This window comes from Anguilla anguilla, chromosome 14 (genome assembly GCF_013347855.1).
Source record: "Anguilla anguilla isolate fAngAng1 chromosome 14, fAngAng1.pri, whole genome shotgun sequence".
NCBI classification, from domain to species: Eukaryota; Metazoa; Chordata; class Actinopteri; order Anguilliformes; family Anguillidae; genus Anguilla; species Anguilla anguilla.
The window spans coordinates 1,664,966-1,681,721 of record NC_049214.1 but is presented as its reverse complement, the minus strand read 5'-3'; the positions used below and the strand labels follow the sequence as shown (position 1 = coordinate 1,681,721).

The 16,756-nt window shown below is 44.2% G+C and overlaps 1 long non-coding RNA gene across 1 annotated transcript in view; it reads left to right on the top strand.

Annotated features, from left to right (window-relative positions):
• The first annotated feature begins 3,354 nt into the window (after positions 1 to 3,354).
• LOC118212436 overlaps positions 3,355 to 16,756 on the top strand; it is a 103,917-nt gene continuing 90,515 nt past the window's right edge. The window contains exon 1 of the long non-coding RNA XR_004762221.1: positions 3,355 to 3,566. This is a non-coding gene — a long non-coding RNA (uncharacterized LOC118212436). The remainder of the gene's footprint in view (positions 3,567 to 16,756) is intronic.

Genomic DNA, 16,756 nt, shown 5'->3' with positions numbered 1-16,756 from the left:
GCGATTACCGAGCGGTGACGAAGTCGTAAGGAAGAACCCGAATTCCTCGGATTCTTATTTCGGGACATCGTGCTCTATAGCCCCGCTATGCTTACTTCAATTCTTCGTGCAAAAACTGAGCGTATTTGCAGACGTTTGTATGTTTAAATATACCCGGCTGTTTAGCGAAAAATATATGGCTTGTTAGGGATCTCTCGTTGGGACTGTATATGGCAGTGGGCACTTAATTTAGCGCCGGTTTATTGAGTGTAGCATGACACGCTGACCACCAGCTGGGTCAGCTCAACTCAGCCCAGCTCAGCAGTAATTCAGACGCTGTAGGCAGTGAAGTAAAATAAAACAAATAAAGCTCGACCGCAGACGATGGGCATACATATATGTATCATAAATTCTATATAGTCATAAACATGCTTATGCAGTGAAATGCAGAAACATTAGGGCAGTGAAACAATTTTCCACTTTGTTTTGGCTCTGTACTCCAGCCCACTGGATTTGAAATAAAACAATGGATATGAGGGTTTTATTTGAGGGTAATTACACCCATATCGGGTGACCCGCGTAGGAATTTCAGCCTTTTTTATAGGCTACCTAGTCCCCCCATTTTAGGGGACCTAAAGTAATCGGACAAATTAGCATAATCTGAAACAAAGTCATCTTATTTAGTACTTGGTAGCAGATCCTTTGCATTTCATGGCTGCATGGAGTCTGAAACTTGTAAACATTACCAGACGCTGGGTATCTTCCCTGGTAAAGTCACAAAAGAAATATACAATTCATGTGCAAACCACAAATCAAGAAACCCCCGGTCCAGATGCATGGTTCAGATTCCTCAGATGGCAACTAAGACCTGATGTGTGATTTTTAATTGCCCCAAGGATGATTCCCTTGATATTTGTTGTATTATGTGTTAGTAATAAATATGTCCTTTGGAAATGGCTGAAAAAAAAAAAAAATCATACATACTATTCACATACTGAAATAATGGTAGCTGCCATGCGTATTTAATTTCAGTAATGTTCATTTAAGCAACATGCATGCAGGCAGATAAAAAAAACCTGCTCGCCTGTGTTAAATTGCCAAATTTGTCTGTAGGATATGAGCCACAAAAAGGAACTGACATTTTGTTATTCGTTGGAGGCGATCTAACCTTTGGGCGGGACGCTGCGTGTGATAATAACCTAATGAACCACGCACAGATTTGACTAAACATCGTGCATAATTGGGGAAATTCGATTTCTGCACTGTCTCCGTAGTTTCTGTAATTTGCATAGTGTCACCCAGATACGTGAGCAGACTTCGGCGGCAGCGCGCGTCGATGTCTCCTTCACCGGGAGGAGATGAGGAGGCGAGTTTGAAGCCACATCACCGGTGAAGACAGGTGAGCCAGTTCCAGCGGCAGCCATACATGCCCGAGCCGTAACACCACCTCCACCACGTTTCACAGATGAGGTTAACACGGCTGTTTTTGCTCATTGTTTGTACACAGAGGCACACAACGCTACTTTTTACTCTTGTTTTGTGGTGCTAATGGATGGTGGAAAGTGGCTCGACGCCAGCTAGCCAAAAACTGGAAACATTAGCCCTGAAATGAGGGAAAGGCCCAGTGAACACCTGAAGCATCCTTAAATGGTTAACGGGTGTGTAACCCTCTAGTGCATGACTGCGTAGGTGACTGCACATTTCTTATAAAAATTGTTTTGGATTCACACATAGTGTTACTTCTTACAAACTTTCCTTCAGAAAAGTTTCCTATTTACTGTCAGTCTCTTTCTTTTTTATTGGGAAACACACCCCCCTCACTTGTACTTGGATGGGGTCGCCTGGGGAAACAAGGTGCTGTAAGGTCTGACTTTTTACACCACAAGGGGGCACCAGAGCTCCATCTACTACAAAATGGTCTCCATTGCTCCCCTCTCTAATGCAGCAGAACCTCAGAGACAGGATCCCTTCAGGAATGGTGGGTCGTTCAGAACTCGGAAACTTGCGAAGTGAAGTCAAAATATACACATTTTAATCTGAGTCATTTACTGCAATTTTTACTTGCCTTACTCGACTTTAGCCCTTTTTTTATTTGAACAAGCTCACATTTTGTAACTATATATAATTTTATCAGCTTATAACCAACAATCAAAATCCCCTTAAGCAGTATCTCATTCAAACATTTTTTTCTTTGTCAACATTACAAAGTTAAATTCTCAAAAATAATAGACTATGTGTCCATTACTGAGACACTGAAAACTATGGACAAAGAAAAGTGCTAAGCAGAAGTACAGATACAACTTGACTGTGCGTTGGGGATGCTTCTAACTTCACAACTTCATCATAAATGAACAGCCTCCGCGAGGAATTAAAACTGAAAATGGAGTAGCAGTCTTTTTGTGAAATGGAAGTGTGACTCATTTCCGTTCAAGCTTAGCATGACTAATAAGAACGACCAGTATAAGCCTCGGGTAACGAGAAGTTTAAGAACCTTTGGTAAGGCATAATAATGGTGCTACTTCTGGGCCCACATCGGGTTTGTTTGACCGGTCAGTCTGCAGCACAGAGGTGTGTATCACTGTGCATTAGTATAGCCTGATAATTTCGGATTATATGTGTGTGAATTTTTCCTGTGTATGGTAACCAGATACACTACATGGCCAAAAGTATGTGGACACCCGAACATCACACTCACAATGTGCCTGTTGAACATCTCATTCCAACACCATGGGCATTAATATGGAGCTGAACCCCCCTTTGCTGCTGTAAGAGCCTCCACTCTTCTGGGAAGGCGTTCCACGAGATTTTGGAACATGGCTGCGGGGATTCGATTCAGCCACAAGAGCATTAGTGAGGTTGGGCACTGATGTTGGGCAGTAAGGCCTGGCTCGCAGTCGTCATTCCAAACACCTGAAAGGTGTTCGATGGTGTTGAAGTCAGGGCTCTGTGCAGGCCAGGCAAGTTCTTTCACACCAAACTCAGCAAAGCATTTCTTTACGGACCTCACTTTACACACGGAGGCATTGTCATGCTGAAACAGGAAAGGGCCTTCCCCAAACTGTTGCCACAAAGATGGAAGGACACAATTCTCTATAATGTAATTGTATGATATAGCATGAAGATTTCCCTGAAAGATCTTTTGAAAAATATGAGGTTAAAAAGATATCCTAAAAACTGTTTGCATATTCCTGATGATGAATATTTTTATGGCTTTTACTTAATTTGACGTCTTAAATGAGTATATTACCCGGTATGCATTTGAAAACCAAAGTTTTAACTTTTCCGTTTTAGTTATACCATGGAAACACACAGACAGTGCCCAGTACGAAAATCTTACCTGAGCCTATCCCAGCATGCAATGGGCGCGAGGCAGGAATACACCTTAGACAGGTTGCCAATCCATCGCAGGGCCCACACACCATTTGATCTCACAGACATCCCCGAGGGTCAATTTTAGAGTCTCCAGTTAGCCCACCTGCATGTCTTTGGACTGTGGGCGATAATCGGATTACCTGCCGGAAACCCGCGCGGACCTGAGGACACCACGCAAACTCTACACAGAAGACCTTCGTCGGGATTCAAAATCGGTACTTTTCAAACTTTTACCTTCTTGTCGTGAGGCGACGGTGCGATTCACTGGACGGTCGTGCCACCCTTTAGCAGTGATTAGGTATTTTTTTAGGTATTAGATTATTATTCTCAAGAGACCCGGTTAAATAAATAAGAAGTGCAAGGATTCCGAAAAACGAGTTTTCATAATGCTCAAAAAAAACCCGTTCCATTAGGGATAAACATTAATCATTCGCTGACTCATTCGTTTCGTCAACAGTTCGTGAACTACCATGACATCCTTTCCTCGTGCTTGAAAAACATTTAGACTAGAGTATAGCCAAACACCAAAATGTTTTTTTTTTTTTTTTTTTTAATATCCACCTTCTTAAAATAATTTCTCAGTCTCCGAATCCAGTTTCGAGTCACACAGACAGTTTGTTGAATGTTTTTCTTTCAACTCCGCAGTGCCTCTGTTTGTATTGGCTGCTCGCTATAATAACACTAACCGTAAACCGTTTGGCTTCTTCACCGGAAGGCGGAGCCAGAACTCAGTCTATGACAAAATGCCCCTCTCTAAATTTTATAAGCATTGTCAATTGCATGTTGGCGTCTTTTTGCTGGAGTTTATATTCAGTGCTGTGTTTCTGTTTTGTGTTCTATTTAAGTTTGCTCGTTGTTTGCACCTCAGTATTCGTCGCATGCTTTGTTAATGTGAAGAAAAGTAAACCACGATACGGAGTTTTCAAAATAACTTGGTGAGTTTTGTAATGGCTATCTTGCGCGCACGTGATAACAATGTGATGAGCAAGCTAGCTACAGTATTATAATGGAAGCTGGCAGGCTAACATTCACAGAACACTCGTTCATCGCTTATTTATTTATGGAGTCAAACTGAGATTGTACGCTTTTACAGGTGAACATCAACAAGAAAAACTACAGGAGAACACTACACATTATACACCGCGCAAATATCTAGAAATTGCAACGGAATATTAAGGATCAGCAAGCAGGCACATTCCTCAGAAAACCGGTCGCTGATTGCAGTATGAAAGTGACACCAAACACTGAATTTTCAATTTGTCCTGGAGATTATTTCAGCACCAAGGAGCGTAATAACTAAAACACAGTTTTACCCAGGTCAGTACAGGAGGGGAATGGAAAGGCCAGTCTTCGAGTAACTGAATTCATTCCAGTTCCGGGGTGGCGTTAAATGTGACGGTCTTTTCTGTCCGTGACAGATCGCGTCACATTTTGGCGCCGGGTGCAGTGATAAGTTCGAAACTTGGCACAAACGATGAAGCAAAGAGCTCAATGATGTGCGGCATCCAAAGGCTTTAGAAATGCGGGACAGGCAGGCGTATGAATGATATCTAGTGCCGACAGGAAAGTGACCTAAACGCGTCTCTTCCTACTGTGAAGTGACAGGCCTGCTTTATTTCTGTAAACAAAACCCCCAGATTTTCTCTATAAATTTCTCGGTGTCTGTGGACTGTATGTGGTTTGAATGACAGCTTGTCATCATTGTAAATCCCCTGACGTTTGTAAAATGAGACTCTTTCATTTTGTATACCATCAAGGACAAAGCCATATATATAGTAAAGACTGGGATTGTTTTTTTTTCTTGCACAAACTCTTGGGAAGAGTGTAAACTTTATTTTTTTCAGCATTTAAGATGAATTTGAAGTCTTAACTGTTTATTATGAGAGCTGGAAAAGGCACATAGAATGTTTTCAATTGCCTGGCATACTGCAGTGGCAGTTGCATAAGCAACAGTGTCATCAGCATACAGATGAAGTTCACAGTTATTAAAAGATAAGACAGTGTCATTTATATAAGCCGTAAAGAGGATGGGTCTCAAGCTGAAGCCCTGGGGAACTCCTTTAGGTAGTCTGATGGCATTCTGTCCACACTTATGCACTGGGTTCTGACAGTGACGTAAATACAGAACAACTCTGATTTCCATACCTTCGGGACCCTTCTAGTTTGGACTGATAAGTCATAAACAGTGACTAAAGCAAAGGTGTCAAACTCCAGTCCTGGAGGTCTGCAGGTTTAACTCCAGTCCTGGAGGGCCGCAGTGTCTGCAGGTTTAACTCCAGTCCTGGAGGGCTGCAGTGTCTGCAGGTTTAACTCCAGTCCTGGAGGGGCCGCAGTGCCTGCAGGTTTAACTCCAGTCCTGGAGGGCCGCAGCATCTGTGGGTTTAACTCCAGTCCTGGAGGGCTGCAGTGTCTGCAGGTTAACTTATGAAATAACTTAAAATTATGTAATAACTCCCAAATATGTGCATCCATAGACCACAGTCCAATAGGTGGAGGTGTGACTTACCTTGCAGGTGGTACGGAGGTATGAACCATATAAAACAGAGCCTTTCATTCAATAAAACACATACATGTGAATCTGTATGCCAGGTACTTGTGTATTTGATATTCTATCTGAAACCCAGCAGTAGTGTGTACAGTGCGGATTTGACGTGTCCCACGTGAGTGCTAAGGTAAGAACCTACAGCACATTTGAGTGTATTCTCCTTGCCCATCCCTGGAGGTGGAGGACCATCGTGCTCCTGCTCCACGCATATGCACGCACACACACACACACACACACACACACACACACACACACTCACATTTTCACACTCTTCTGGTGAGGTGAAGTAGGAAGCTAACATACACATTCACACACACATGTATTTTATTATTTTTCTTTTGTTTGTTCCACCTTATCCTATATTTAGCAAACAATATTTCTTACTTATTTATGCTCTATCTACTTTTGTATGTTTTTGTTGAGTTGTCATTTTATTTAGGCTGAGGCCATGTATAAGCCCCTTGGGCTTCTTGCCTCTCCCTGCACTATTTCACTGCTTTAAAATCTCTTCTGTTTTTGTTTCATATTTTAATTGTGCTAAATCAAATCAAATCAAATCAAATCAAATCAAATCAAATCAAATCAAATCAGGTCAACGGAGCTGAATGCGCAGCGACGGTGGGCGGATTGGGGCTGAGCTCTGAGACGGGCGTCTGGAAGGAGAGAGGCTGTGAGTCTGGGCCAGCGGGTCAGGAACACGGCAACTGCATTACTGCCCGACCCATTAAAACCAAAAAAAATAAAAAAAAACCCCCCTGAGTCACTAAAAGCCCAGACGGGTGCCGGGGCGAAGGTTTAATCACATCAGCGTTCAGCGGGCCTGTGGTCTGACCCTGCCGGGGGAAGTGGCGTGGGACTCTGGCGTTTATGGGCGGGGGGGGGGGGTGATGGATGGCCGACCTTGCAGAAGGATGTCTTTTGACAGATAGCGGCTGATCGATACGTTTCTCCCTCTGTCCGCGCGGCCCGGTCGATGCACTCTCTTGTAATGGAAATGGTAAAATAAGGAAAGTCTTGTGTTTTTCTCCCAAGTGATGCAGCCACTGCTGCTCACTCAGCAGATCAGCTCTACTCCTCCTCCTCCTCCTCTTATTCCTCCTCTTCCTCGTTATGTGAAGAAGGGCTGGCTGTTAGAAAAGCGCTCCAAAGCAGCGGTAGGCCAGCATGCTTCAGCATACGGGGGGGGGGGGGAGGGGAGGGGAGGGGGGGGGGGGGGGGGGGGGCAGTTCTCCCAGCTATGATCGCGGCCCATCTGTTATCGCTACACTGGGAGGCTACACTGAAAACTTTCTGCATTACTGTCCTTTTCCGAAAGTGTGCGCGGGCGTGGGGGGTGGGGGGGGCTGCGGGGGCGTGGGGTCTGGGGGCGTGGGTGGTGGGGGGGGGGGGGCAGGGTGGGGGTGAGGGGGGATTCTCACAGGAGCTCCCTGACAGCTGGTAATGTGATTTATTTAATGTCTTTCTGTTTTCGTTTTCCAACTGAAACCCCCCCCCCCCCCCACAAACAGAGGTCTGTGACAGCTCGGTGAACTTTGCGGTCATAAATCACACGGTTGTGTTTAATCTACGGAGCGCGGAGTCCGCAGTCAGTGAAAGGGCAGCGGTTTGAGAGAGGACACGCATCATTACAGAAAACACCGCGCCATGAGCTGTGGGTTTGTGCTCGCTGTCTGACATCACAGCAGACAATTAAACCCAATGTTTCTCTCTCCGTAAAATGCTTTTTTTTTTAAAGAAGTTCGAATAAATCACAGTGCATGTTCTGCTACGCGGTACACCTTCGGGATGGTTTTTGTGTATGGTAAGAGCTCGGCACTGGGACCAGGTCCTCTGTCATTGAACTGTGTGGTAAGAGGCTTATGAAATTCAGCTGCGTTTATGTTTATGCTTGTTTATATCTCCAGAGTCGTCTCCCACGCACCAGCCAATGGGCATGTCCCTCCGCTCATCAGTCTGCACCCGTTTTGCTCGATATGAGCACCATTTTTTGGGATGTTTTTAAAACTTAAAACTTATTTTAAGTTTATTAAATGAATATTTCACTCTTCGTGTGTTTTCAAATTCTAAAGGAAGTTTAATAAAGCAATAAAGGGTAATACAATAACAGCAGAACTAATTCTACAGCCTGTTTTAGGAGGCATCAGAATGTCTTTTATTAATTCATTTATTTTTATAATTTGGCTGATCCTACCATGTTTCACACAGTGAGCATTCATAGCTGTGGCTGTTCCTGCTGTAAGTTAATGCTGTTTGGGCCGAGGACGTCTCATGCAGTACGCTTTTTATGCCGCGATATTAAAGGCCGTTTAGATATCTAACAGATGTGTGCGGTGGGCCGTGGGATTCTGGGTTATCGCTGCGATGTGCATAATGTCTTAATAACGTGGTTGTATTGCAGTGATAACTCTGCACCTCCCCGGCTTCGCTCTTATCTCTGAATATTGCCTTTCATGTGGGAGATATTTTCATTGTTACTGTGCGGATTATGCAATTTAATAAAGGCTTCTCTGACATCGTTAAACAGCCTTAATTATGTCTGTCTGCTCCCTCTGCTCCTCACGGAACGGGGTGCTCTCATTGGTCAGTGTAGTGCAGTGTTGTATATGAACAGAGTGCTCTCATTGGTCAGTGTAGTGTTCTCCTATATGAACGGAGTGCTCTCATTGGTCAGTGTAGTGCAGTGTCGTATGTGAACAGAGTGCTCTCATTGGTCAGTGTAGTGCAGTGTTGTATATGAACAGAGTGCTCTCATTGGTCAGTGTAGTGTTCTCCTATATGAACGGAGTGCTCACATTGGTCAGTGTAGTGCAGTGTCGTATATGAACAGAGTGCTCTCATTGGTCAGTGTAGTGTTCTCCTATATGAACGGAGTGCTCACATTGGTCAGTGTAGTGCAGTGTCGTATATGAACAGAGTGCTCTCATTGGTCAGTGTAGTGCTGTGTCGTATATGAACAGAGTGCTCTCATTGGTCAGTGTAGTGCTGTGTCGTATATGAACAGAGTGCTCTCATTGGTCAGTGTAGTGCTGTGTCATATATGAAGCATAACTGATGAGCAAAAAAAAAAAAATGTTTAAGGTAAACAACACGGGTTATTAGCTACAGTCATGGGAAAATTCTTTCATTCTAATAAAGTTCAGAGAAAAACATCGAAGTTTGATCAGAAAAGATCAAAGATATTAGCACCTGTGTGTTCATGCTTCTGCTCCCTCCCTTCTCAGGGATAACAGCACTGAGTGGTCTTCAGAGCTGTCCTAAGGTTGGTCAACATATTGAGTGGGATCTTTGACCATTTGTCCAATTAGAATCTTTCAAAATCCTCCAATGATGATTGGTGAGACGATTGGTCGGAAGTGTTTTGTAGTACAGGTGATTGGTCAGCAGTGTTGTTTAGTACAGATGATTGGTCAGCAGTGTTGTTTAATACAGATGATTGGTCAGCAGTGTTTAGTACAGATGATTGGTCAGCAGTGTTGTTTAGCACAGATGATTGGTCAGCAGTGTTGTTTAGTGCAGGTGATTGGTCAGCAGTGTTTAGTACAGATGATTGGTCAGCAGTGTTGTTTAGCACAGATGATTGGTCAGCAGTGTTTAGTACAGATGATTGGTCAGCAGTGTTGTTTAGTGCAGGTGATTGGTCAGCAGTGTTGTTTAGTACAGATGATTGGTCAGCAGTGTTGTTTAGTGCAGGTGATTGGTCAGCAGTGTTGCTTGGTACAGATGATTGGTCAGCAGTGTTGCTTGGTACAAATTTGTAGAATCCATTGATGGTTTGTTTTTGTCTGAATGTAGAGAGAAATAGTCAAGAGTGCAGGCAATCCTTTTAAATGCAAATGATTTATTTCTCTCAATTTTTAATACCTAATTGTTTTCTGGTGTAAATAAGAAACGGTATTAAAAAAAAATATTTCCAAGCCCAATAAAGTCCAATAATGTGAATGACTTCATCAGAAGTTCAGAATGTGTTAAATGTGGGATTTGTAGAGAGGTGATAATCCACTTATAAGGCAATATTTACAACAAACCCAATCAACACACAAACACACTATGCAACAGCGGCTTTGTATCCTCCTTGCAAAGTGCTACAGACACAGCACAATAGTAAGACCAAAGGCGTAATTCCACTTCTTTGGGACAGATAGAAATCTTGCAGCCATGGCATTGCGGAGTAACTGTGGGAGCATTCCCTTCTGCACTAAAAGCAAGATGTTTAATCCGGTGAATGTAAAGTTTCAAAGGTACTTTTGTAGAAAAGATAATTCACTGTTCATCTAGACTGTGGCAAGCCTGGAATTAACGTGTCAATTTCCCCTGTGCAGAATTCAGCCCACCGTTAGCTAGATACTGAGTATAACCAAAACAAAAGCACCCACACAAGAAACACCTCAATGAACTAATTTAAACCAGCACCTTAAATTTACATCTCAATCCAAGCAATTAAACAGAGAAATTTATTTGCATCTTATTTACTCACTGCTTAACCGCATGACTCAGGCATCCAGCATGTTGTGAATTCTTGGTGCTAATACGGACAAGGTTGTGACCTATGAACCTATGTGACCTATGACCCCGAGTTTATCAGGTCAAAAACGCCAAGCAGTCTTGTGTGTTCCCTCTGTGATCCTAAGGAACGAATCCTAACCAAACCCATCCCCAATGCACACATGCCACTTTCAAAACCATTTATATAAACGTAGTAGTGGGATCGTGTGGATAAATTAGTATTGAACATTTGCACGTTCATTTCGTGGCCTGGCACATTGTGTTCAGCCTGCTATTACCGTATTATAAGGTTTTGTTGTGATTGCATCTGTCATATCTGATTGTATGAATCAGCATATTATACATGAGAACGGATGATTACTGGGGACTCATTATGCTTCATTGTACGTATAATTTCATCAGAAGAGAAAGGTGATGTGCAGGAAAGTGATGGTAAACGTCTGCAGTATCTCCGGGCTAACGGTAAAGTGATCTCTGTGTGTAGGCATCATGGTCGCTACCTTTGTAAGCTCGCGCGTTAATGTAACTTTCCCAGTGACCCGGGAACTTAAAACCTTTCTCAATTCATTTGTCCACCAGGTCCGTTTCATTCTCTATGCCCTGAAAGCCATTGAAGTTAATGACTGTAACCTGGGAGGAAAAAAACACAAGGAGCAAAGAAATAGTTTCTTTTGCTGAAAGTTGAAGTTGAAAAATGAAGTCAGTAGCACTCCATTAGAAACCAGATAAAACACAAATAACATGCAGCTGATAAGATAACTTGTAATGTATTCTGGGATTGGAAAGTCTTCCAGAGCTTCATTTTAAAGCCAATCCTGGGATTGTACTATTTCAGGAAGTTTTTCAACCAAAACTCCCTTCTTTGTACCAAGATAGGTTTGATCACATGCAGATGGCTTTCAGATTCAAGGTCATTGTCCTGACCTGGAAACATTGTCTAAGGCCCTGGATTCATCAACCTTCCAATGTAACTTCAGGGAAAGAGCCATTCAATCAGAAATAGCTTATGGAAAATGTATTTGTGGCGTGGTGTCAGATGGATTCATGACGCAGGCCAACAATGCATTTTACTGACCCCAGCACCTGGTTTTACTTCCATCAGAGGCTGAAGTAAAAAAAAAAAAAACTGAGAAGGTTGGGTGGCACTAAAGCACAAGCTTCACTTCTCAGAAACACAATGTCACCTTTACAATTAGGCCTGATGCAGTCAAAAAGCAGCAGGAAGGGTGATAAAGCTAGCGTTAGCTGTGTGCCTGTGCCACTGTCCGTGGTCCTGAAGTCCACCCAAGCTTGGCATTCAGAGTGCATTAAATTGCTTGAGTGTGGGGAGCTAATTGATGCTGAGAAATAAAAATGTCCAAGCCACTGACCTCACCAGTAGTGTTATAGGAGTCACACAACCCCTATCCAGCCACAGTTTCATTAGAAATATACCATGCTTTCCATTTAAAACAAAGATTTTAGAAATCATTATTAATGTGAGTATAGTCTGTGCATAGGCTGTGAAAACAGAGGTGTACTCCTGACAAACAAAATGTCCCCCACAGTGTCCCCTGTTCCCTTAGAGTGACCTGTTTCTGGGTTTCTGGGAGATTTAATATTATTTGTGGGGATGAGAGAGCTGTGGCTTAAATCTGGGTCACTCCCAGAACTGCACTGTCAGCTCTTTCAGTCTCCCTTTTTATGTTTTCACCAAAATCTAAAGAAAACTTTACTGGCCCCCTGTCTGAAGCAGCAGCCACCGGAAACTCAAGGGCAGGCCTAACCCCTTCACCATGTTGGGGTGTCAGAGGATGCAGGACGTCCCATGACAATCCCTGCCCCAGGCTCCCCCTGTTTATCGAAACAAAACCAGGACAAGAGAAGAAGAAAGTACGATCTTTATTTCCAATCATGATACACATATGTTTAGAATGGATGTGACTCTTCATGTGTTCATATCAAACCCCGCTGTGGCATGCACTCCTGTGACCCGCAAGAGAAAAGTTTCAGTATCTTCTTTTTTTTTTTTTTTTTTTTTTTTTTTTTTGGACAACGCGACGGTCATTCAATAAAAAAATGAAACCGATAATATTTTAGAAAATATTTCCAGTAATATTATTTGTTTTGTTTTTATTGAATGGCTCTTGCAGTGCAGGTTTCAGTGTAGCAGAATGTACGGTTCTTGAGATTAAGACCCGAGACTCATGTCCCCCTGCAGAGGATGAACATGAATGCCGGTGCCTTTGGGGGTAAAAGGGGTCTTTCACTAGAACTGTGGTCCAGTCAAAGCTTTCTGAAGGATGGAGAGTTAATCAGCTCTGACTTCACCGTACTGCGTGCTTTGAAGGATCGATAATGCCTCGTCTCCCGCATGATGAAGCTGTCGCCCGCTGACTTAAATCTCAGGAGGAAGAGATTCTCCGTTTTTAATTGAGACAGCTGGCCGTCCGTATAGAGCATCCCACTGTATGACTGGTGTCCGGAACCATTTCCTTTCTTCTGTGATGTCATCAGTGACCAGTGAATCTGAAACTGACAGGATGCTCGTCTTTGCATGGCGGGTGGATGAATATCATGGACCTAAGCCGCCCTTCACAGATTTTCATTTCATTCATTTCTTTTGGCATCGTCAGACATGTTGATGAGCACAGCGAGACTGAGGAGCGTTTTGTGCGAGATTCGCCGTCTGTGGTGTTTGATATGGAGTGATCGGAGATGTCAGACTTCTGGAGAGGCTTGCGATACAGACGCACATTGTGTCTGTGTTCATGGTTCAGGGAGAATGCTCTGTGTGTGATCTCTGTGCAGTCTCTCTGTGTGCAGTCGCTCTGTGTGCAGTCTCTCTTTGTGTATTCTCTCTCTGTGTAGTCTCTCTCTGTGTAGTCTCTCTCTGTGTGTAGTCTCTCTGTGTGCAGTCTCTCTCTGTGCAGTCTCTCTCTGTGCAGTCTCTCTTTGTGTAGTCTCTCTCTGTGCAGTCTCTCTCTGTGCAGTCTGTCTCTGTGCAGTCTCTCTGTGTGCAGTCTCTCTGTGTGTAGTCTCTCTGTGTGTGCAGTCTCTCTTTGTGTAGTCTCTCTCTGTGCAGTCTCTCTCTGTGCAGTCTCTCTCTGTGCAGTCTCTCTGTGTAGTCTCTCTCTGTGTGCAGTCTCTCTGTGTGCAGTCTCTCTGTGTGCAGTCTCTCTGTGTGTAGTCTCTCTGTGCAGTCTCTCTGTGTGCAGTCTCTCTGTGTGCAGTCTCTCTCTGTGCAGTCTGTCTCTGTGTAGTCTCTCTCTGTGCAGTCTCTCTCTGTGCAGTCTCTCTGTGTGCAGTCTCTCTTTGTGCAGTCTCTCTCTGTGCAGTCTCTCTGTGTGCAGTCTCTCTCTCTGTGCAGTCTCTCTTTGTGTGCAGTCTCTCTGTGTGCAGTCTCTCTCTGTGTACGGTCTGTCTCTGTGCAGTCTCTCTGTGTGTAGTCTCTCTCTCTGTGCAGTCTCTCTGTGTGTAGTCTCTCTGTGTGCAGTCTCTCTCTGTGCAGTCTCTCTCTGTGCAGTCTGTCTCTGTGCAGTCTCATGCCTGTGAACACAATCCTGTTCCAAGCCAGGGCGCAACATGTAGCAGTAGGTGTTTTTTTTTTTTTTTGGGAGATTTTAAATTCTTTGTTTCTAAATTGCAATATTGGTGGCAATTCTCTAGAAGCTGTCCTGCTCCAGGTTATCTTTTTTTGTTATTTAAAAAAAAGAAAAAAAAAAAAATCAAATTGCCAGTTTACAAGATGGCTCCACTGAACCAGAAATAAGAGCAGGGTTTCGGCTGGGCGTGTGCCAGGTCAGCGAGCTCGACCCCCGGACACATCCAGAGGAGGAGACGGATTTAGCAGGAGGCAGAGGGTGAATCTCGGCTCCACAGGCCAGTCCGCCAGTCCATTTCACACAACCTGATAACACCTGTTTTTTTCAGTGAGCGAAAGGTTTGCAGCGAAATGGGGTTTGTGGGAGCTGCTCTCTCTCTCGCGCGGCAGATCCCGGAGAACGTGATGCACTGATGCCCTCTTCAGTGGCGAGGCCAGCCCTGCGACGCGCTGAAGTGCTCTTCACAGACACCTCTTCATATACCGCGCCGCTGCTCTTCTGTTATTTGTGTTCTCAGAGTCGGTTTCCTGTGACCAGGAGCCGAAACGCAGGAAGCAGATTAGAGGACAGAGACAGCACCAGACCAGTCTCTTCAGAAAAGGAGGGGGAGAGAGAGAGAGGATTAAAAATCAGACAGCCGAGCCCTTTTAAATCACTGGGACTAGGTAAATTCCATATATTGGTAATGTGCTTTCGACAGTCAATGGTGAAAAATCTGTCATTTTTTTTACATTAAGCTGTTGCATCAAAAAGGTCTGTTCTGGAAACAAATTGCATGGTGTTCATTTTTACACATGAAGACTGTAATCGCAAAACGTGTAATTGTCCTTTGTCCTTCTGAGCAGTGAAAGGCAGTGCAGTGATTATGTACAGGGGTGTACAGACTCACAGGGAGACGGAGGGGTGGAGGAGCAGCGTGGATGTCAGGTTGTGGGGATCGAGCGATTTCCCATCTCCTGGACGTGATAAGCACTTCGGCAAAATTGCAGCAATTTTACGATTCTCTCGCTACAGTGATTTCACGTGTATTTTACACGTCTTTTAAACAAAGACTTCTGCTGAAAATATCTGGTTTTGTTTTTAATGTGTGTGCTCTTGTGCTGGTCCTTGAATTGTCCCTTACATTTGACAGCAAGAATCCTGCAGGACAGACAGACAGACAGACAAACAGGCAGACAGACAGACAGACAGACAGACAGACAGACAGGCAGGCAGACAAACAGGCAGACAGGCAGACAGACAGGCAGACAGACAGACAGATGGACAGACAGACAGACAGATGGACAGACAGGCAGACAGACAGACAGACAGGCAGATGGATAGACAGACAGACAGACAGACAGACAGGCAGACAGGCCAGCAGGCAGGCAGGCAGACTGACTGACAGAAAGACAAACAGACAGACACACAGACACACACACAGACAGGCAGGCAGACAGAAAGACAGACAGAAAGACAGACAGGCAGACAGACAGACAGACAGGCAGACAGGCCAGCAGGCAGGCAGACAGGCAGACAGACACACAGACAGGCAGACAGACAGAGAGACAGACAGACAGACAGACAGACAGGCAGACAGACGCACAGACAGACAGACAGGCAGACAGACAGACTGAGAGACAGACAGGCAGACAGACAGACTGAGAGACAGACAGGCAGGCAGACAAACAGACAGACAGATGGACAGACAGGCAGACAGACAGACAGGCAGATGGATAGACAGACAGACAGACAGACAGGCCAGCAGGCAGGCAGGCAGACAGACTGACAGAAAGACAGACAGGGACACACACAGACAGACACACAGACAGGCAGACAGACAGAGAGACAGACAGTGTAGCAGAATCACAGCTTGTTTTTAGTGAGATTTCCACAGAGCCCTCAGAATGCGGACCAGACTCATGTTGTGAGCTGTAAGTCAGCCATTGCTAACGGTGACCTTCCGCACATTGCTGCTGGATTCCGTACGTGGACCCTGAGCTCAGAATAGCCCTACGCTGACACCACTGCATCATACCTGCCAGGCCTCCAGTCTCAACTCCGGCATGTCTGGACATTTAAAACTGGTTTAGTACTTTGTTGAGAGCTATTTCTCATAGAAGTCCTCTTTAATATACGCCCCCTGTCACACATGAACCATGACACTGCCCTGGATTCTGTTGTGGGGATATGGGAAAGGGCGCGGAGTATAAATCAAAGGAAGTTACACTGATGTTATATAATGCTGTCAAAGTGTCGGACAGCGCTAGGAGTATTGTGCACAGTTCTGGGCATCGCACAAGAAAGAGATAGAGGCTTTGGAAGAAGTCCAAAAAATGGGCAGCTAAATCGGTTGCTGGTATGAAATGTGCAAAAAGTGCATCCCTTCAGACTTGGCAAGCGGAGACTGAGGGATATGGTTGAAGTTTTTAAATTGATAAAAAGGGATTGACGTTGTGAATGAGAAAAGATTTTTCAGTTTGAGTTCTGTCAGTAGAAAAATAAGGAGGAAATAAGCTAATCTTCTGAGACCCGGCAGAAAAAACAAGTTTAGGTTTTGAAATTTTTGTGACATAATACAAGTGTCTTGGATGACAGAAACATGTTGTAGTGATCTTATTTTTTATTGAATGGCCCTTGTGGTGGAAATCAGAATATATGGTGCTTGAAATTAAGACCAGAGAGTCATGTCCCCTACAGGGGACAGAAATGAATTGCTGGGCCTTAGGAGGCTGAGGGTAAATTTAATTTTGGTATCAGGAAGTTTTTTCCTCCCACAGAGAAAGAGAGCTGT